Source organism: Aquila chrysaetos, chromosome 12 (assembly GCF_900496995.4).
Source record: "Aquila chrysaetos chrysaetos chromosome 12, bAquChr1.4, whole genome shotgun sequence".
Taxonomy (NCBI): Eukaryota; Metazoa; Chordata; class Aves; order Accipitriformes; family Accipitridae; genus Aquila; species Aquila chrysaetos.
The window spans coordinates 2,016,542-2,039,271 of record NC_044015.1 but is presented as its reverse complement, the minus strand read 5'-3'; the positions used below and the strand labels follow the sequence as shown (position 1 = coordinate 2,039,271).

Sequence of the window (22,730 nt, the reverse complement as noted above, 5' to 3'; positions counted from 1 at the left end):
TCACTGCACCATCCGAATACCCCTTGTAGGGAGAGAAGGGGAAGGCTCTTGGCTTCTCAGCAACACCACCCCTGTAGTTACACAGGCATCGCTTCCCTTCTGCTGATGCCCAATTCCTTGGCTACAGGTCATTTGAGAATGCTCATGGAAGAAGAAAACACACACATACCCTAACCTAATTAAGGATATGAATTTAAGTACTTTTATTAGATGAAATTAAATTCCTGCAGGGACACCTTCATTCAGAACAAAAGCAAACAGGTGAATTAAGCTAAACCAAATTAAAAACATATTTCAATTTATATCTTCAGTTCATTTGGATTAACTTTCCTCAATGTTCTTGTATGGGCAAACCCCAATTTTAAAAGAGTTCTTGCTACAACTTCCAAAATCCCTCCATCATCTTCTAAAGAGTCACCCAATTCTTCTTCCTTAGCAATGCCAAGACAGCAACCTTCCTTCGTTACAGTTTCCTAGAAATGTCATCCCATCCACCTTTAGTGGGAACAAGATCTTTCCCTCTCTCTGTCCTTCTTTCCTTCCAATTAAAACAAGCTATCTTCTTGGCCCTAGGACAGGACCATGGTACTGCTGCAGGTGCAAGTCTGCTTTCTCCAGAGTACACCAACTTACAGGGTTCAGTAAATCTTTGGTAAATCAAGGATGCTGATAAAACTTCACCTTTGTGTTCAATTAAGAGGCAAACCAAGACAGATCTGTCCAAGCAAGTGGGCCACCTGGACAGCCTTATCTTCCAGCTAACAAATTCTAGCTTTATTCCTCCATGAAACTCACTATATTTAAGAAGAGCTACTGGAAGCTGATTAGGATAAAGACAAAAGTCTAAGCAAGAAAACAACAGTTCAAGTATTTTAAACCAGCCACCTGTCAGTTCAACAGGTTTTCTGCTGCTGCCAGGTACCAGATGTTCACCTCTGCATTTAACACACTCATCCATAACAGTGATGATGCTGTTGAAGAGGTCCAAGTGTGAATAAGCACGATTGCTGGGACATGTGGGACCAGAGAACAAGTGACTGCCATGCAAGAATAATGAATTTCTGAACTATGCATACACCAAGAGCAAGCAAAACCCCTTTAAACACACCTAAAGACGCATGAATTACATGTCTGCTCCGTGCTCACTATTGTTTTGACAAAAGGCTTCCTGACGGGGACTAAAAGGTTAGCAAATCATTACCACGTCTTCACTGTTTGCTAGTTCCTACAATAGATCTTTAAGAAAATACGTCAAGCTTCCTCCCATCTTACCGTAAAGAGAAAATGAACTGTTTTAACAAACTGGAGAGTCCTTCCCCCAGTCAAACTCACCAATGCCCCAAAGCTCTATAGGAATAGCTTCCAAAGGCACATCTGAACTGCAAAAGCATGGCTGTACTTTTCCAAGACCTACCCAAACTTAAACTGCCAGCTTCACCGCATCTACCTGACTTGCAAACAGACCCTCAAAAGGAGCCTGAATAAACCCCACGTCAGGTGACAACCTAGCATTTTACTCCATAAATATTCACTTATTTGCTCTCTGGAAAGAGCATTCCCATGCTTCTGTGCCCAGTTCATTGCCTTCCATAGCTCCTGCTGTATTCTTTGGGCACGATGGAGAAATAAAGCAGCAAGCTTTCAAACAAAAGCTCTGCTCTGGGATGCCAACATGAATCAAACCCCACAGACCCAAGTATTTTTTTGTCAGATGGTCCTCTAGATACCATAGGATTATTTCAGAAGTCATAAGATTAAACCAAAAAAACGAAAAACTCATCCCCAAAGCTCCCACAAAACATTTGTCTTGTATTAGCATGGTATTATGCTCATCTTCATCCTCCAGCTTCCCTAGGCTAGGGGACAGCTAGTAACCCTTATTACACACTCTGAAAGCTCACAGAGGCAATGGCAATGGGCACAGTTCCTCGCACTTAAATACTCCAGATCTGGCACATGGAAGCTTGAGTAAAGAGTACGAGGAACAAGAAAGCATCAATAAAACACACAAAAATTGAATGTAAAACTAATAAAATACTTTTATCGGGTATGATCAAAGCTGGTATGAGGTTTTAAAAGTGTTTAGTGGAAAAGCTGGATGGGATATTCCTACACAGGACCAGAAAGGACATTTGAAATCCTCAGGTCAAGTAACCAGTTGGAATCCTCCCCATTTCTTCAGGGAAATACAGATAATTAAAGAATATGTTGTTTCGAGAAGTTCTGTTATGCATTTACTGGAATTTATATTGGAGGCAGTGTTATATGGAAAATATTTGCCTATACTTAGTATCGGTGTATTTGTCTGTTTTCTTGAACGTTAAGAGGCACAAATGCCGAGCAAACAGAGCAAATGAAAGCTTACCCTTATTTATGTTGGAACAAGGGAATTATTTTCAGAATTTAAACCTTCTTGCAAACATTTAAAATTAGTAGCAAGAATTCCAATAAATATACAGAGAAACTATAAAATCATGCTAACCCCAAGGCTGGTATTAACGGGACATTTTGAACCATCACGTGCAATTCCAGCCAGGTAAAGCTGCTGCATCTCAGAAGCCAGTTACAAAAAAAGAGCACAAACAGAAATCGTTTAAAATTCATAAATTTCAGACTTGCTAATACCCCAAACTCATCGAAGTTCCTCTTTAATTCTTTGGTTATGACTAGTTTTTGTTTCTTTTGCCCACACAGTGTGGCCCAAATATAGGCACACTCCCTTCTCTACTTCCTCCAGCTCAACACAACTGGGCAAAGGATAAAAAAAAGGGTCAGATCCCAGGGTCCAAGAAGATACTCAGTTCGAGCAGACCTGGATGCTTGAGAAAAGGTGTCTTGCAGACCTGAACAGAACTCAATGATTTAGATTTCCACTTACATTTTCATTTTAAACACAACACACAGACTCTGCAAAGTAAAACAGAGACCAAAACCAAAGCAAATATACCCACTGTCTGGTTGTGACAGACTCACAAGAGACACCTCAGAGTCCCAAAGTTCATTAGTAGCAAGATATATAAATCCCAGGGGAAATAAATACCTTTGAATATATCCACAACTTCAAGTGACTCTGTGTGAAGTTTACTGGCAGTCAATTAGCCAGAGCTGGCCCAAGAGAGAACCCACTGCATATTAGGTAGAGACAAAAGACTTCTCCCAAGACATTCCACTATTTCAAGGCTTATATTTACCTCCTACCAGAAACACAGCAGTAAAAAGCCTCCTGAATATTCTTTTTTATGTCACATCTATTACTTACGGAATTAAAATACCATCTCCCTGCAACACAATTTCCATCTGCAATTTAAGGCCTCCGAACAACCTCATTTGAAGTTGAGGACACTGCAGATGGGATTGAGTATGCTGAGACTTGAAAATTATAGATCGTATATAATTTTTGTTGACCTAAACTACAAAGCCTTCCAGACCTTTTTATACTACATATGCCTCGGAGACAAGCTACTGGTTTTGCTATTCAAATACAACATTCTCAGGGAAAGAGTCTTGGAAATTCCATGTAAATCCACAACTACTGAAGCAAAAGGTTAGCTTTCTACTCGAGAGGTGTCAGCAGCCACAGTGACAACGGTCAGCTGCCAAGGTGAGAAACGCAGCCATGGGGATACCTCTGGAGTACTCGGGGTCCCCCCCGTGTCCTTCCAGGGATACAGAGATTGGCACCTGCAAACCCCACTGTGCACAAACAGCCTCTGTGCAGGAGCAGCATGGCACCACGGGGCACGACAGGCACTCCTTGGGCTGCAATCCCCAAATTAACTGATGTACGCATTTGCTCACTCCTCCTCTCTGAGATTACCCCATTTATTACTTTGATGAGTGAAGTGTTGTCAAACAACGAAACTGCATCTGTCTGTCAGGCCCAGTTCCCCACTTATCTACCCTATTTTCCTCTCCCTAACATTTAAAAGAAATATTTGTTTGGGGCAAAGCAAGTACTCAAGCTTTTAATACAAATATTTTTTTAAAACGTGCTTTTGATTAAGGTTTAGGAGCTGGAGACTTACCAATTACTGTGAACTGTAGTTTGTATTTATTAAAATCTATCATCTTCCTAATATGCATTAATGGATGCATATTATCACTGTAATATTAAAGCACCTACAAATCCTAGCCATAACACAGTGCAAGCAGCAATAAAATGATAAAGAGCTTTTATGTCAGCCAAAATGCTAAGCTATACATTTTCAAGTTTTTAATCGCTAAACTGCAAAATACATACTGGCTTCCTTGTTTATAATTGCAGAATTTTAAGTGGGCTATTACAGGACAAAACATCACTTCCTCAGTAGCTTAATTTCCCAGGGTCAAAAACCAAAAGTGCCCCTATAAGATAGAACACAAGTTTTATTAAACATGTCAGCTCAAAAAAAATTAACATTACTGAAACTGTGGCTGAGTTACAGAATTTTCAACATTCACAGCTCCTTATTAAAGGAGCATCATAAGCATACAGACTTCTACATCGCTATACAATCTGAGCATCAAAGATACCGTCCCACTTGAAATACAGAAAACCACTACTTTTGAGTAAGTTCAGAGCATAAGAGACATGATTAAGTTAAAAAAAAAAAACAAACAAAAAAAACCAAAAAACACAAAACCAAAACTGTAGCCTAATCGAAATGCTTTGTGCCTGCAACGTAAAGCAGAAACTCAGTCCCTAAATGGACAATAGCTTGTATCAGCAAACCAGAAAGCAATTAAACTCCACTGTCATCAAGATGTCACCCCACAGGCACGAGAGCTGAGCTAGCCATGGAGCCTGTTCTCTCATGCATGCCTGGATCTTCTGATCTCATCTAATCCAGGTTAAAAAGATCCTCCTGAATAAAACGCAATGTATTTGTTGATACGGTTCTTAGCTGCAGAATTCATTTGGAAACTTAAACCGAAACAACCGAGTACCACTTCCCCAGGCAACAATGCACAGGCAAGGCAAAACCCCTCAGTACACCTCCCTGCCGCACAGCTGGCTTTCTTTAAAGAGGAACTAGGGGAAGGGAGAGATGGAGTGAGAAACAGTACATACGGAACCAGGCTGGCTACCCAAACACCCATCCCGCACCCTCAAAACACAGGACAGCGGACGGAGGCTGACGCTTGCCAGCCTCACAGTGACAGGCTGCAGCACACGGCACTTCACCAGTTTTTTTTTTTACTATGCTGCTATGACAGCGGTTACCCAGCTTTTCAAACCCATCTTTCTTCTTCATTTGTCCTGAGTATGAAGCTCCTTGGTGGGTCTCATCTTTGAAACCCTCTACAGCACCAAACAATTCAAGCAAAACTCACTCCAGTGGTGTTTTACATACAGGGTATTTTAAGTTTTATGCTCAAGCCTAGTGAAATTTTTTTGTTACAGCTTGGTAACTTCAAGTAAAAAAACTTTCCAGGCACACTTCAAAAGAGTCTTTGCTTCCTAGTGCAGAACTAAATTATGTTTTTTCTGACCCTGTATTTGCAAAAATAAACCTTTAAACTCCAAACGAACAGATGCCTCTGACACGAAGTCTGATACTCTGATCATCTTTAGCACCAGACCACAAGTCTTGTGAAAGGTAGCTTTGGTAAGGGAGCTCCAACTCACTGCGTACACTGAAAAAATCCTGGGACAAACCACACATCACTCGCAATCATTAAGCCAAGACATTTGGCTAGCACAAGGTACAGTAGTTTTCCACTAGAAAGGAAAGCTACACATATGTACAATTTAAGCAATACCTTTCAGGAAGAAAATGAAAAGGAGGCTCAATTCCTTAGAGAAATAATTAAAGTATTGTCACTTGGTATCAAGTTTACTCAGATCACTGTAGAGCAGGCGACCTTGTTTGGCTGTAGAAGAACCTGGCTACGCCAAACAGACCGGCGTATCTATCAGACCGATTCCTTCCCAAAAGCAGGAACCACCAAGCGACTTCTTGCAATCCCTATTCCTAAATTTCTACAGCAATGCAAATACTGTAACTAAGTAACTCTTTTTCATGGACACCGAGATGGATACAGAATAATTCTGTAATAAATACAAACAAATACACCATCTGAAATGGTTGCAAGAGATGCTGCAGGGATGCAATGGACTGTCTCCGAAGAAAATGCAAGCTTTGTTTTTGCAGACAACAGACCTGGGACTTCCAGAGGACACTGAAGAGTTAAATCTACCTGTGTCCAGAGAAGGGCTCACCTGTTAGGGGACAGGTTACTGCAGAGAAAGAGCCACTGCAAGAGGAGAATAAGACCCAGGGACAGATATAGGGATAGTCTAGTTCATTTTAAGAGCCACAACACTTTGTTACAAATACCACTTTCTTTTCAAATGGCCAGTCGGTCACTGGATCCCATCGCTGTTGCTTCCAAGACGTCCAACATCACTGCTCAATGTAATCGGTATCAAGCAGCTGCAGCTCTCCACCTAGCCAAAGCTGGAAAGCAGTGCAAATCCACACCAGAACAGGAGGTGACTTGCAATCTGAGGTCAAAGGGAATGTGTATTGTAAGAAACAGGAAAAGATCAAAGGTGGTTTTGTGGCATCAAGGGCCCCTAGCTCCCTATTAACTCAGATGCAGTTATGTATCTTCAGCACTGATGCAGAAGTCAGCTTCATTTGGGAATCCAAGTTTGGAGACTACAGGCACATTTCCCAACGGTAAAGCTCTCCTTTTTTTAGTTTGTGTTTTTTATATTTTCTTTTCTGCGGAGTTAAGGGAGACCTACTCATTGAGTCTAGCAAGAGAAGCAATAATGATGAAGTCTCAACTCTTTATGCCTGACACCAGACTGCCATGAGAGCTTGAAGGATGATTATCTGCAGTTTAATCATTACAAACTCCCACCAATTTCACTATTAACAAGACGGGGCTACTTAACAAGGTTTTACTGTCAGAAGACCAACAGCCAACTCCCATGATTTCCAAAGGCTTGCGAAGGAAAGGCTTTTGTGGGGAAAAAAGAACCTTTGCATGCCCCTGCAGCTTTCAGTGTCTAGTACAACTGTTCAAAGTAGTCTGGTAATCAATTAAAAATATTACTATAATGAAAGAATTACCAATTCATAAGACATCATGCCCATTTTTTAGTGCAATAACACAGGAGGTCTCCTTCACTCCAATTAAAAACCCTAGTAGTTTTGATGCAATTACTGCATCTCTCTGAAAAGGAAGTTTCACTTTGCGTTACTGGATTTTCTGCATCCGTTACTCATTATGAAAGGGTGTTCCAGACCCTCATCGAAACTGACAATCAGTAGCCTTCAAAGCTATTTTAATTTTATTAGTCAGCATTGCATTCTTGAATCAAAACTGACCATTCATTTAAGTACCCTTACCTTTATCTTAAGGTCTCGTCCTGTTCTCCCCAATCCCCAAGACAGTGATTCAAGTACCCCTTCCCCTTTTCCACAAGCACACTAGAAATCAACAGAATTCTGCACAAATGGTTATTTTTATTACCATTTTTCCTGAAGGGATTTTTCTTCTTTAACTCAGACTAAAAGCAATAGAAGGTAAAACCAGGAAAGCATAAAACAAGTTGAAACAACATTTCCCAAAGCACTCGTACAAAGAATGCTGTGCCGGCAAAAATTTAAGCACAAACCTAGAAATAAGTTCCATTGTTTTGTTACTTGCAAGCAATTGTACGGAGTTTGGGGAAAAGTTAAATTAACACATCCCAAAGCCCACCCCTTTTTAAAAATAGCAACCTTATAGTCACTTGCTTATACAGGCACAAATAAACGTTTTGAATAAAAAAGTTAAGTTGGAATTTAAGTCTGCTCATATGGCCTAAATCTATCCCTTTCTTACAGAGCACTACTGTGTATCACTTAGCACAGCTAAATCTGTTAGCAGATACTGTGAGTTAAAGATAGGGTAGAAAAAAGGAAGGTAAATATTGGTATTTCTAAAGTGCAGGCAAAGGAAAGCAAACCCTCTCAGATTTGTTTTTTGAACAAGTGGATTTGCTTTGAAACAGTTTTCAACACGAAACACTATCCCACAAAGAAATTTCCTGTTCTGCCTCCATACATTGGAAATACTAAGTGTAATAATTATTAAATATTCTCTTAAGAAAAGTTCAGCAGTATGGCTTCAGCATCTGTACGCATCTGCATTACCAGACAATTTAGAGAGACCTTAGTCTGGCAAGGATCCCATTAAGACATCCATGCTCAAAATTCCCTGGGTAATCATCTCTTGCATGCAACACTACTTGTTTTTGCAGCAGAATTTTATTGTAGCTATCAGATGATCTTGTTAAATTGGGAAAGGACTGGAAAAAAAAAAAAACTGGCAGAAGGAAACTGAATCATCCAAAATTCCCAACTCTGCTAAAGGTGAACAGTAGTTCTGGTTTTCCCTAAAGGCTTTACTTAAACAGTTTTATGAGCCAAGAATCATTAAGGGGGTTTAGATTTTCTCAGATTAATATTTTAAAAGCCATTCCTCTAGTACAAGGTACCTTGAATGAAGGCTTCTGTGCTTCCTCTGAAAGAAGAGAAAGGTTTGCTAACTGTTTACTAGATGCTGGAGATGTGGCCACCTCTCAAAGGAAAGCAAAAAGCTTGTGAAAATGCTGAGTAAAACAATTTCAATCATGGAAATCACTTGGCTTGCCATCATCTATCTTAGAAATGGTACTTTTCACCGATTAGCCTTTCTGAAGCAATACAAGCAATACTGCTTTCGGTCTGTTTTGACAATGAAATCAGGTCTGTGAAATGTGAAGATGGAAGCATTTTTGGTTCAATTGCCCAAAAAGGATCGCAGCAACTACCCAGCATTTCTATTTCTGACCCTTCCCACCCTCAATGGGCTCGAACTTGAAACATGGGTACAACTGAAAAATTATTTCAAGAAGCTTCAGTGACAAGATTTAGAATTAGCTATCAAATATAGGGAAGACCAAGATTTGTTTCCCCTCACTGGGGAACAGGAGGCAGAAGTCAGCTGATATGCACTTGCCTGGTGGTGGCAGCAAGCTGGCCATTCAGCACAGATGCATCCAGGCACCCACAGAATGAAGAGAGGGCCAACAAGGAACCTGGTTCTGCAGGATGAGACTTCCCTATTTCTGCTGCTCATAGCAAAACATCCACCATGAATATTCACCTACTCTTCTGGCCAGCTACATTCTGTTTAAATGCTCCTCTTATTTCAAACTTCACACGTTATTCTGCCAAATTCCTCTCCTGAACTGCTGTGTGGGTCAGCAACTGAAGTCAAAGAGGGCTTGTACCACTGCCGAGGCAACTGAAGCAACTCACCTTTAGTTCTCATATTGCTACAAAAATATAATACAAAGGTTTTCCAGCCAAGCATCTTCCAAGATGGCCATAAAAATCAGCATTCTTAACACAAGACACGAGTTAATGTTTTTTTCTGAACTGCTACCCCACAAAAGCTGCTTACGGACATGTATTGAGTTTGCGTGGCAAGGTTTTGGTAGTGGGGGGGCTACAGGGGTGGCTTCTGTGAGAAGCTGCTGGAAGCTTCCCCTATGTCCGACAGAGCCAATGCCAGCTGGCTCCAAGACGTACCCACCGCTGACCAAGGCTGAGCCCATCAGCAACAGGGGTATCGCCTCTGTGATAAAATATTTAAGAAGGGAAAAAAAAAGTTGCTGAGGCACAAGAGCTGCAGCTGGAGAAAGGAGTGAGAACATGTAAGAGAAACAATCCCACAGACCCTAAGGTCAGTGCAGAAGGAGGGGGAGCAGATGCTCCAAGCACCGGAGCAGAGATTCCCCTGCAGCCCGTGGGGAAGACCATGGTGAGGCAGGCTGTCCCCCTGCAGCCCAGGGAGGTCCACAGTGGAGCAGATCTCCACCTGCAGCCCAGGGAAGACCCCACGCCGGAGCAGGTGGATGCCCAAAGGAGGCTGTGACCCCGTGGGAAGCCCACGCTGGAACAGGTTTGCTGGCAGGACTTGAGACCCTGCGGGGGACCCACACTGGAGCAGTCTGTGCCTGAAGGACTGCAGCCCGGGGAAGGGACCCACGCTGGAGCAGTTTGTGAAGAACTACAGTCCACGGGAAGGATCCATGTTGGAGAAGTTCATGAAGGACTGTCTCCCGTGGAAGGGACCCCACACCAGAGCAGGGGAAGAGTGAAGAGTCCTCCCCCTGAAGAGGAAGGAGCGGCAGAGACAACGTGTGATGAACTGACCCCAACCCCCATTCCCCACACCCCTGTGCCGCTTGGGGGGGAGGAGGTAGAGAATTCACGAGTGAAGCTGTGCCTGGGAAGAAGGGAGGGGTGGGGGGAAGGTGTTTTAAGATTTGGGTTTTTTTCTCATTACTCTACTCTGGTTTGATTGGCAATAAATTTAGTTAATTTTCCCGCAAGTCAAGTCTGTTTTGCCTGTGACAGCAATTGCTGAGTAGATCTCTCCCTGTCCTTATCTCAACCCACGAGCCTTTTGTTTTATTTTCTCTCCCCTGTCCAGTTGAGGAGGGGAGTGATAGAGGAGCTGTGTGGTGCTTAGTTGCTGGCTGGGGTTAAACCACAACCAGACAATTCTTTATCTGACTGGTCTTTACCTTTAATGACTATAAAGCACACACATACCCACTGTGTTGGCCAGACCTAAGACATGGATGAAAAAGTCACCCTCACGCTTAGACCTCAGAGTAGTTAAATAGGTAAAAGAAAGCTTTTCCATAACCAGCTGTATCGAGTATATGTACTACAAATATTTTGGTTTTAGCTTTTGCACTGTAAAAAATCCCTAACTATCAAAAGAAAATGTTTCCCAAATTAATATAGAAAAGTGTGTCATGATAGCACATCTTAAACAACTCCCCCTCATCCCCATCATAAATAAAGAAAGTTTCCACAACTGATTAAACACCCAAAGCTCTTCCATCCAAGGCTGAAGGCCATGCTGTGGAAGTGATGCAAAATGACTACAGAACCAGATTTAGAGTTGAGACTTGTTCCATTTGCCCTCTGTCAGAAGCTTTCCTTCTGTGACCTTATATAAAGCATTTCACCTCTGGGTTGAAACTCCTCCATCTGTGAAACACAGCTAATATTTCCCAGGTGGCATATGGAGACACTGCCACTTCATGCAGCATTTACTGGAGACCATCCAGGTCTGTAAGGAAGAGCTGGATTGCACTGTTACCTCCACACCAAGGGTTTCCACCCCAGGGATCCTTAGACCCTAGACGAGGTTCACAGAGCAGCAGGAGATACACAAAAGAAGAAAATTGAGTGTATTAAGAACAGCTTAATAAAACAACTTGCCATTCTGGAAAACTTTTAGAGACGACAGCTCAGGCAGAATTTAAAAACCACAAAGTTTAAGCTATACTGAAAAGTAAGAATTTAAATACCACTTATGCAAGAATGCCTAAGAATTCCAATATTGCTAGCTAGCTCAAAGTCTGTCTAAAAGAAAGGAGTAAGGATACTCTTAAATTACACCAGGTGGATTTCACCGAATACTGAGACACTCCGTCTCAGACTTCAAGCACCATTCCAATAATAGTCTTATAAAAACGCTGAATGGGTACAGTCAGCTAGAACTCTCAGTTAAAAATAAATATTTTAAATGACTTCCAACATACCCGCTTTACTGTGTTCCTCGCCAATCTGTGGGTTTCTAATTACCTGATTTTTTTTTTTTTTTAAGCTATTTTTCTTTCACCTATCAGGTTAAAAAGCCACTCAGACAGAAAGAGAAGCTGGTTAATTACAGCTAGAATACTGGCTGTACACAAACTGTCAGCAAATGTACAGTTAGAGAGCGCTTGTGGAAAAAAAAAAATCTGTCAGTTTGGCATCTTAGGCATTATATGTAACAAACAGATAATTCACCTTTTCAGACCCAATCAAGGTAAGATTGCTTTTATAGCCAAGATGTTATTTTGAGCAGTTTTACCAGCTCTACTATGTCAGGCTGCTCACGCAGAGCAAGATGAGACATTTAATATGTTAAAACTAAAGCAAGCGATTAAACACAGCAACACTGGGTTACAACTTATAAAACAGGAATAGTGAAATATCAGAAGCTGACAGTTGTTTCTGACCTAGTTTTAACTGGAGAACAGTCAAAGAGCCGAAAAGACTGAGGCGAGGCTGAAGGTGCTGAAATTCCAGTACTGGAGCTTGAAGTGCTGGGGAACAGGATTAGAGCAAAAGCCCTCAGACATTCAGACTACTGACGAAGCTTCACAGCAAACAAGGAACTTAAGGTTCAAGAGCTTTAGTTCAATGTCAAGTGACATCCTGGGGAGGAGGGACAGAAGGGTTTAAGCGAGACAGTGATGAAGTAAGAAGTGCTGCAGGACCTCCTTGCCATCTTGCTGAACAGTGGCTATGGGGCAGTGAGAAGCCAAGGCTAAGAGGAGATAATCTCAAATTCTGAAAGACAGGAAGAAATCGTTTTAAAACAGCATGTGTGTATTTTGGAAGATATTTTAGTTGCTTTTCTTCTGAGAACAAGAATGTGCTGTCAAACACCTGTGCTCATTTGCATAACAAGAGAAAAATTAAAACCTCTTTATGCAAGTGAGGACTACCTAGAGATACAGGGGGTTGGTGCAGGAAAGAAGAGTGATCCCATTCCAATAAGCTGTTCACATGTCTCCCTCCTGCTCCTCTATTCCGCTGCTCCAGAGTCAAATGTATTTCCACCAGGCAGCTACACACTGGTTTTAAGCCTCATTAAGAAGCAGTATGTTGCTGGCCAGGCACGTCAGATTTTTAAATGACCTTTGTACTGAGAACAGTGTTACCAAGCTGCTAAGAACAGGGAAAAAAAAAAAAAAAAAAAGTCGGTTTCCATGATTAGGAGAGCTAAGTTCTGGCTGTTTGCATTTATTTTAGTTCAAAAAAACCCACCTGACAGTAAACCAAGCCATAAAAAAAGGAGAGCAATTCTCTCTGAAGGGCAGCTGTGACGGCATCAGCACTGTTAGCCATTCTTAACATTGTACTTATCACACAAGGTAAACAGGAGCAACTATCAGTTAATGAACAACACAACCCTAAGGGTGAATTTTAAAGAGCATTTCCTCCACTGCGATCTTTTAATGAAAATACAGCAATTCTAACTCACCGAATTTGCTTACGAAAGTCCAATTTATTTTAGGACGTATTAAGACACCAGGGCTGATTCACTTGCCTATGTGCTCATAAAACGGCTTAAACGAGCTGCTGAAACATCAGTATGATCCTTATCTTCCACACAGCTTTACTACTTTTCTTGCAAGAGAGAAGTATAGAAAGGCAATTTAGAGATCAGATTGACGAACTCGTTCAACCATCCCAGAACAAATCTCGCCTAACATACACACTGCTGAGCCTAGGAAAACAAGCCTGGACCAGTTTTCTCCTTGTGCCCAACTATATCCTATTGACACTTAAAGGGAAGCGTAATTACTAGCCTGCCGAAGTTCTACTTAAGACAATCTTCAGACGTTCCTCAGAGAGTCAGAGCCAGCCCCGCTGGAAGAGGCTACGATAAACCAAAGTCAGCAGGGCCAGGATCCTAAAGGAATCCTAGAGAAATCTGACCACCAACATCTCACGAGCCAGATCAACCTCAAAAGCTAAAGCAGGATGCTCAGACACAGCTTCTTTTGGCTTTCAGGCAAACAGAGGTGCTCCAATGCTGACCAGGACTCTGGATACACAACTCAACAGAAACTTAGTATTCAACAGGGATGTCACTGAAATTTCCTACCATCTCACCATCTTCACGGGGGAGTTAGCGATTAAGTAATCACAAATGCCAGGGTTTTTTTTCTATCACTGAGGGAGGCTGCCCACAAAATGCAGCTGAAAGTATTGAGCAAGACAACCCCACTAGATTTTCTACCATGTTATAACCTCATTCTGTTACATATCCTCTGCTAAAACAGCACTGTTAACAGCCTCCTCACAAACACCATCTTCCAGGGGTGCTTGCTTTCTCCAATAGAAAAGTGAAGGCAGCTGCCTGAAGAAGCCACTACCAAGTTAAACGAGGTACTCCCTTTCCTTCAGTGAGAAGCACAGAACTCACACTGTTTCAGCTACATCTTTATTTGCACTGCCAGGCTGGTTGGTAACAAACCTGCTCCAAAAATAAAGTGACAAACAGTAAAAGAAAGAACATACTCTTCTGAACTGGCAAATCTACCTCCAAAAAAAAAAAAAAAAAAAAAGTCAGATGTTTCTTTGCTCCCCACAAGGACACCTGTGAAAGTTTAGGTTACAACAAATTCCAAAAATGAACATGAAAAATTTTCAGATAAGAACAGTAAAAACATACCACCTCTGCTGACTAAATAGAGATTGACCACAGAGCTGCAAAAAGACTCCCTGGGTCCAAGGCCAAAAGCCCCAAGAGATTTCATACATTAAGATAGAGAATCTCTCTTGCCTGACAGAGTGAGTTGAGGCAGTTAATCCAATTCATACATGCAAAAGAAGTGGTATGGCCACTGAGCCGGCACTTAATTGTCTGACCAGAATTTTTGGTCTAAATATAACAATCCATGCAAGTTCTAGTTAGCTGAAACATTTTGCTTTCTTAACTGAGCCCATCTGAGGTTAGAATAAAAGTGTTTCTTCCTGCTGTCAGTGTCTGTAAATTCAGCCTTAATGACAAGTAAAAGGCCTTTATATTGAGTTAAATGGCCTTAATTGTACAAGAGAGCTAAAACTTGGAGCAAGAAGCAGGCGGCACCTACATTAGATACATCTCCAGTACAAATGACTGCAGAGATTCAATAGAAAGGTCATGGAAACATGCCTGACACTATGATATCAAACCTTCTAGGTAATAAATCTATTTTTTTTTCCTTTCATGTTAAGAAACCCTAAAAGAATGTGTTCTAGATTTTAATGCAGTGATCACTACTGTACCATTTTAATGCATTAAGAACAAAGTCCTTAAAAAAAAATTCATAAACGATTTCAGAATCACACCTCTAGAAAAATGTTTGCAATTGGTTTTAATCACCACTACCTTCCACGTCAACTAAAGTGCATATTTCAAACAGATCTAAGATATCCCATTTACGTTCATAAAGGTTAAGTATGTTTTACTTTATCCTTTATCCATTACTACCCCCCCCCTCCCATTTCCACATTTCTAAAGATTAAACAAAAAGCCGCTTCCTTAGCAAAGCTGTGTGTTTTGGGACTCTCTGTCAGCGCGGGTCTGCTCCTAGGCTCCAGGCTGGGAGAACTTGCTCGGCTGCATCGTTCTCCTTTAGAAAACCACCCTTTATTTCTGGAATAAAGACGAGGATTGGTAGCCATCCATTACACTTATCAGACCATCTCTGAGGTGCACAGAACCCCGAAGCTTTCAGAAACTGCACGGTAGCCATCCTCACCTCTTCAACAGTATTAGGGAACATGGACCCCACTAAGGCAGAAAGCATTCCAGATCTCACAGCAGGAAAAGCAAACAGGAGAAGTACCAGCAACTTCCCTACCAAAAAATCCTGACCATGAAGAGCACCTAAATACACTGATAATTAAGGGTTCTTTTTATTACCGAACATCTATTGGGAGAGAAGGAAGCAGAGCTTGTGGATGGGACCACCATGCTCCCTTCAAAACATGGCTGCCCCAGCAGGCACACAGAGGGGAAACAGCAGGCAAGGTCGCTGTCACAGGCATCACTGAAAGCACTTTTCAAAAGAAATTGGTCAGCAGAGCTCCTACGCACTTCTTAAGAGACTATTTATGGGAGCAGAAGTTGTTCTTAATTCTGCGAGAAGCAGCAGCAGAGGTCACGATTCGGGCTTCACCAGCTCTGACGGCTGAACACCCCTGGAAGCGTGAACAGGTGTCATCAGTATTTTCAAAAATCTATTTTAATGACATAAGAACTATCGTTTCCGAGCAAAGTCCTGCTCAGCCCAGTCTGTCGTCAGCAGCACCCGCATCAGATGCTGCTGAAGGAAATGAAGAAGCCCTGCGACAGAAGGCTGCTCCCCTCTCTGACCTGCCTCAACCTCTTCCCAGCTCCAGTCATTTTACAGCAGTTTCACTCTGAATCACGAGTTTACGCCTTCATTTTGGGACCGCGTGCTGAAGCCCCACAAGTCAGGGAGTTAATGAGTTGCTGCGACCTAATCAGGCCTGCCACACCACACCTCCGGCAAGTGTCAGACGCACAGGGAACAACTTCAAAGGACCAGCAGACCTTACGCTCTCCCTGTGAGCAAGGGCTGCTCCCTTCTCCAGCCTCCCAGTGGAAAGGTGAGCCCAGCAAGAGCCGACTGACTTGCCTTATATGGCTCCCAAGGCACAATTTCCGCTTGCCCAAGCTCAGGCAGGGTGGAAAAATTTGCTTCCTTGCTACTCCGCCCATCCCGGGCTCTGAAAAGCATCCACTGAATCCTGGATCTGAAAGGAATGGAAGAATTTACACTGACATTTGCATGGAGCTCAGCTCCCTGGAAGAGGTAAAGCCACGGTTTTGGCAACAAGCTGGATCACCTCAAACACCAAGGGAGAAATGGGAGCCCAACAGCCGATACGCAGGCAGAGATGCATAGAGAAGTTGTAACCACAGCCTTTATTCTTTGCATACCATATGACCAATTTTTCTTGCTATTCAGATGCACTAAAGCCTTCTGAATTTCATGGCAGCAAGCTTTACAAGTTAATTACGAGTCGGGACCATTATTTCTTTTCACCGATTTATCCATAATACACTTTACTATATACCAGGAGCTTCGTTTTCAGAATCAAAGGAACACAGTCTCGGCTCAGGTTTACATGCTATTTTCTGCACAAGTCAGTACTTCCTCTGGCAGTTACTGTGAACATTACTGAAGCCTGTCCTACCTTCTAGTCACAGTAAGGTTGATGTCATCTAGGTCCGTGTCATTATCAACTTCTCTGAGCATCACAGAGAAACTCAAATTTACCAAACACATACCAACCCTCCTGTTCACTGAATGTAAATACAGTCACATCCATAGTCCTGAATATCTGCGAGTGCAAGAAAGCTGCTGGCTAAAAATGAAACACAGTAGTTGCAGTCAATTAAAAGGCTGCTTCACTCTCAACAAATGCTCGTACTTTGTGGATTATCAAGGGGTTTTTATTTCTAAAAATGTGTGCATATTCACTTTGTCTAGCCTTGACTGCCTATACCAAGATCATACCTTTTTTCACACCAGATTTTTCTCACTGCAAGAACCAGGGAGAGGTTTATCTCCAGCCATCAGTGGTTTGTCTTTGCTTTCATCTGCTAGTCACCAAATGGCAGAACCCTGCTCATCCACACACAGATTCTCTCAGAAGAGAGAAAAAATGGTGGCAAAGGAGCTTAAAAAACTGAGTTCTGCCAATTCCCTTGTTCCCTTCTTTTTTGGGGACTGCGAAAGACAGAAACACAGTCCATTTGATTTTCTCATAGAAACCAGGAGCCAAAAACAACTGAAATCAGCGCCGGAGCTGGAAAGGTACAACAAAACTCACACAAACATAAAGTCTAGACACTGAAATGTGGAAATATGATTCAAATAACCACAACTGGCACATAATGTATTGATTGCAGCCCATCACAGAACAGGCCCTCAGTGGGTAAGAATATAGAAGAAAGATTAAATTAGCGTCTTCCACCTCGGTTGTAGAAAATATGGATCCTTGGGGTATAGTGATACCGATTGAGCTAGCATTTCTCCCGTCCTGCTGGGCTTTTTGCTAGACTTTTAAGTAACAAGTCTGCTCTTGCTCAATAATGACAATTAGCTTAAACTATCCTCGCAGCACTGATCCTGTATGAATGAAACTGCCATGGGTGTCAGGTGGCTGCTCTTATCAAAGCACGGCCTATCAGCTAAACTATGTGGGTCTCAAAATATTTGAGCCAGGTAGTCAAGAGGATGTTTGTACTGATGAAATCTAAATACTACAAAGGTTTAAGCGACCAGCTGTTTTTAGGAAGTTTCACAGTACTTGCTAAACCCCACCACATGCTAACTCAAACCTAAAGCAGAAAGTCTGCGTCTACCATTAAACCCAACTGCATGGTCTGGATTGGGGGCTGAAGCCAGCAGCACAACTCAAGCCTCTCCTCAGAGTGCTATGTGCAGATTGTCCTTCAAGACGCTGGCTCCAGCTTTCTCCCCACAATGACTTGCTTTCCTGCAGAGCAGTATGCCCCAGGACCATGCCCAGAGCCTCCCTGGATCATTGCAGGTTCTGCATATAAGAAAGAGTAACTGGTGGTGGCAGCTGGCCTGAAGAGAGTCTGAAGAAAAAAAGTAAAACATCTTGGTTTTCCATGAATGCCTCGAGCTAAAGTATTATTTCCTGTGTAACAAAAGCCAAGAAAAGTTCTGCTGTATAGAAGGAGAGCAGAGGGTTAACAGCAGTCAGACTGCACCAGATCAGGGAAGACTCAAGGTGGATGGAGGTGGGCAGCTAAGTCAAGTCATGCTCACATGCAGTGACCTCTTTTTGAGTTAAACAAATGCTGGTTTCTTTAAATTAAAAAAGGCACTAGTCCAATGTAAAGAAAGGAGAGACCAAGTGCACGGAGCAGTGTTTTTTCTAGACTGCCTTTTCGTTGGAGCAATGCAAAAAGGATTGGATTTTGGAAGTCTGCTTTCCCAGTGCAGCAGTGATACACGTCACCACTCTGCAAACCAACTGCTGAGGGACTTATGCTCTTTATCATATAAACTCTTTTTAAAAAAAATCAACAAAACCAACCCAGTCAAAAGGCAATACGAGGTTACCATGGTGTGCAAAAGTTGCCTCATGTACATGGGACGTTTCTAAGCAACACGAGCTACTGTAGAAAACTCTTCTTATCAGCAAATCCAAGCTCCTTTCCTGGATAATGCATCTAGGTCAAGCTAAGGCACGTTGAATTTAGAAGCCTAGTTTTGGTGATGTCTCCTCTGTATCCACCCTGTATAAAATATTAGCATAGTTCAGGTTATCAGCCTTTTTTTTTTTTTCATTAGCATTAAGTTCACTCCAGATAATGGTTCCTCCAGAAACAGCATTAACCTTAATTATTCAGAGGTAACTTGATCTCAACCTTCCTGATGTTATGACGCTGAGCTGATGACCACTTTTCCCCCCCTCAACTTCTCCTCTCATTTCCCAAAACCCAAATAGAGCCAGTGTATTACACAATCATGTTCACAAATGAGGGTATCCGGTACAGGATCCCAGACATATGGTATCTCTTCAAAGTCTACCTAAACCCATGCAGCCACTTCATCCATTCAAATGCATTCTCTTGTGCATTAGCAGCAAAACCACTAAGTCAGCCAAAATGTATTCTTCTCCCATGGATTAGCTGGCACAAATTAGTACAAGAGTGACGCATGCAGTCTGTCCCTTCCCATTTTTCAACATGCACAAACACCAGGGATTTGGAGACGCTTCACAAGTTTACGCTTACAAGTTACAGGCAGAATGGAGTTTCAACTGTTTGAAATGTGCAAATTGTTTAGGAGATAACAGGTTCATTTACTAACAAGACCTCAAATGCTTTTTCAAACAAAACTTCCCCTCCCTTACCAGTAATAAAGGCTCTTCTGCTATCCCAACAGTCGGCACTATGCAAGTGAACTATTTCAACAGTCACCATCCCTCTGCCAAGCAGCACTATGACAAAAACTAACTAAACAGGACAGAGCACTTCAGACGGGTTCAGAAAAAAACCCTGATGTTGGAGGATCACCCGTGGACTCCACGCTCTGGGAGTTGACTGGCTCACGGCAAGCGCAGGAGCCACTTGAGGCACGACCTGCTGCAGCACACGCTGGCCATGGAGGAGGTCACTGGGAGACAGACTGCTCTGAAGAGACTCACCTACACACCCTGTTTGATCAAATATGCTTCAGATAGAAGTAAAAAAAAAAAAATTATAATAGCTTTCCTTTCTCCCTTTGCTGCTGTTTAAGCAGAATAAGAAACCAACTATAGAATATGCTGAAAAGAAGCAAGGGTTTAGTCTTGCTGGGTAATGAATACAATCGCCAGGATCCAGCTGCTAGAGCCATTGGTACGAGTGCCAAAACACTCCACTTGCATACCTTAAAAAAAATAACCTAGCCTCACAAAAATAATCGAAGGGGTTAATCTTCAAGCTTGCTTCCCCCAGCATCGATAGAGAGCAAAAAGTTATTAATGCCCAAATTCAACTCCTCCAATTAATGGTGTTGTATGATCTGCTGATAAAAAGCAGATCGCATTTGAAAAAAAAAGCACCGTCGGTCACAAGAATTCTGTCACAAACTTTCTATTTTCCCTTGGCACATCACCAATTAGACCTACTTCTGTAGTCTGCTACCACCAGTATAAAAAAAAAGCATAATGGGTTTATAATTTGCCACCGAATCCCATAGCAACTGTACGTCACTTTAGATGTAAATTACAGACAATTCTTTCCCATGCAATTTGAAAACTATAGAGATGAATCTATAATTTGAGCAGATCCAAATGGTATATGGTTGAGAGAAAAAGCTACCCTAAATAATTGAAAGGAAACTGCCACAGGCCAAAACATTCCTCATGCACAATGTTAAACGTCTCTTTGTCCCCTTCCTTCAAATGCGAGGTGCCACATTCAGGTCAACATTAAGAACATTTAGCAGGAGTTTAGCAGTTCAGTATGTTCTGCATATCCTGTCCCATTTTTGCTGATTGCGAGGAGATGTACGTGTACAATGAGCTTCCTTTCCAGCCAGCCTCCTCTGATTCATTTAGTCATGTCACCGACTCATGTTCCTGATGTCGTAATAGCTTCAATTTTGACGGACTACAGCATCAGTGAATTAATAGGACAGGAAAAAACAGGTTACAGGAAAGAAGGAATGATGCAAAAAGCTTTAAGATAATTCAATGAATTTTGATTCGAAAGCCGGATTGTTCGTCTCCTCCTGACACCTGCAAGCAGCTTTCAATTCCCAAGTCAGCATGAATACACATTACCCTAAAGACCCTGTAATGACAGCAGGAGCCTTCATTTTGTATTTTGTGCTTTAAACACAGCAAGATGAAGGCACCTGTAACAACCTGCTCTAAAAGAAAAGCCTGAAAAAGTTCTTTTAATAAGTGGTGACTACAAGGGGTCAGTTTAACCCTAACCTTTGAGAAATAACTTCTGTCACGGTCAGTTTAAGATGAGCAGAGAAGGCATGGGGAAGATGACCTGGGAAGCCACGTCTATCAGATGACGGTTCCAAAATTCAGTTCAGCTAGTAGAGCACAGGGGCAACGTGCTTCAGTTATCTCAGCTTAGCCCCCAATAAATATTTGTGCACCTGCCAAAGTTCACCACTGAATCAAACAGTGGCTTCAGTTCAAAAATACTCCGTGTAGCAGGTACAACAGGAGCAGGAGGCACTGTTCAGCTGCTGCATTATGCACTGACCTAAGCCGGGATGCTACGATGCTCCTTACATCCTCCTAAAATCACAAGGCCACCATGCAAGCCAGGACTATGGCTGGCAGCTTAGTTGAGCCTGGCCTCCATCAGCTACAGTTAGGTCAACACATTAGCTACAGATAATAGAGAAAGGTGTGCAACTGCAGTCATATTGTTTGTTACTGAAAGACGATCCATCACTCAAGCTCACTAGTACCACCCCTCAAGCCTCAAAGAGAGTTTTTAAATAAATACGTGAAAGTCAGGAAATTCCCAGGTAAGAGTTCCAGGAACAGCCCTAACACTGTTTACATGCCATCGGCACCTACACCACAATTGCGTGAGGAGATGCACCTACTGCCAAGTGACGTTTGGGTCTGCCATGTAGCACTTTAAATCATGCACTGAGATTTCTACTTACTCAGAAACCCCCATGATGTTGCTAAAAAATACGGGCGTGAAAAGCGAAGGATGAATGCCATGGACAGAGACATATCTAGGTGTATTAGGCGAGGATAGACACAACATCTTACCATCAAGCATGGAGGACAGGGTCCAGGATAAAGAATGAAAAAGGAAAACAAGGCAGGGGCATGAGGAGTTCCCTTGTACCTCGACATGGGCAGCAAGAAAGCTGGAGGCAGACCAGAAGAGATGAGGAAAAGTCATGCCCTGCTTTTTGGGGGGGGGGGGGGGGCCTAAACAGAGCCTGTACACACACCCAAAGGGAACACAGAAAACTGCAAGCTAATATAGAATTACACTTCTTGGAGAACCAAGAGTTGTTTTAGGCTAACACACCAGACCAGCTCCATTTCATCAGTGGACAAATTGACTTGGGACACATTTTCCACCGCTCAGCCTTCAGCTGCGGAGCTCAGCGGTCAGCGCTCAGGGTTTCACAACTGTGTGGAAGCAGTTTCAGGGGCAGCAAGTTTCACAAGAAGCAGACAAGCGACATCTTAAAGTGTCCCCTATGAAGCCAGTGTTATTTTTAAAACTTTTATGTCTTTCAGGTGAGCAGACCCTCCCAGCTACCGGAGAAAGAAACCCTTTTAAGGACCACAAGGAGCCGGCAGCCCTGTGACCTGGACCTCTTCAGCAGCAGCTCCACGTTCTCTGTACATGATGCAGAAACAGCTTGCTGAAACACAGAGTTGGGCATCAATATGCAGACCCGCGACCGTTTTCTTCACCAAGACACAGACAATTTAGCAGAGCGCCAAGCGGGAGAGACTCAAGACAACAAATATCTGTTTCCCCATAGTCCTGCTGCCTGATCCACACACGGTACAGCTCTACACCAAGAATGCAACTGCTCTGGCACAAGGGACACTAAAAACAAATGGCAGCTCGCCCAGCTG

At 42.5% G+C, this 22,730-nt stretch overlaps 1 protein-coding gene across 2 annotated transcripts in view; it reads right to left on the bottom strand.

Moving 5' to 3' along the window:
* Positions 1–22,730, bottom strand: part of ELL (elongation factor for RNA polymerase II) — a 57,741-nt gene that overhangs the window by 32,453 nt on the left and 2,558 nt on the right. The gene's annotated exons all lie outside the window — the stretch shown is intronic.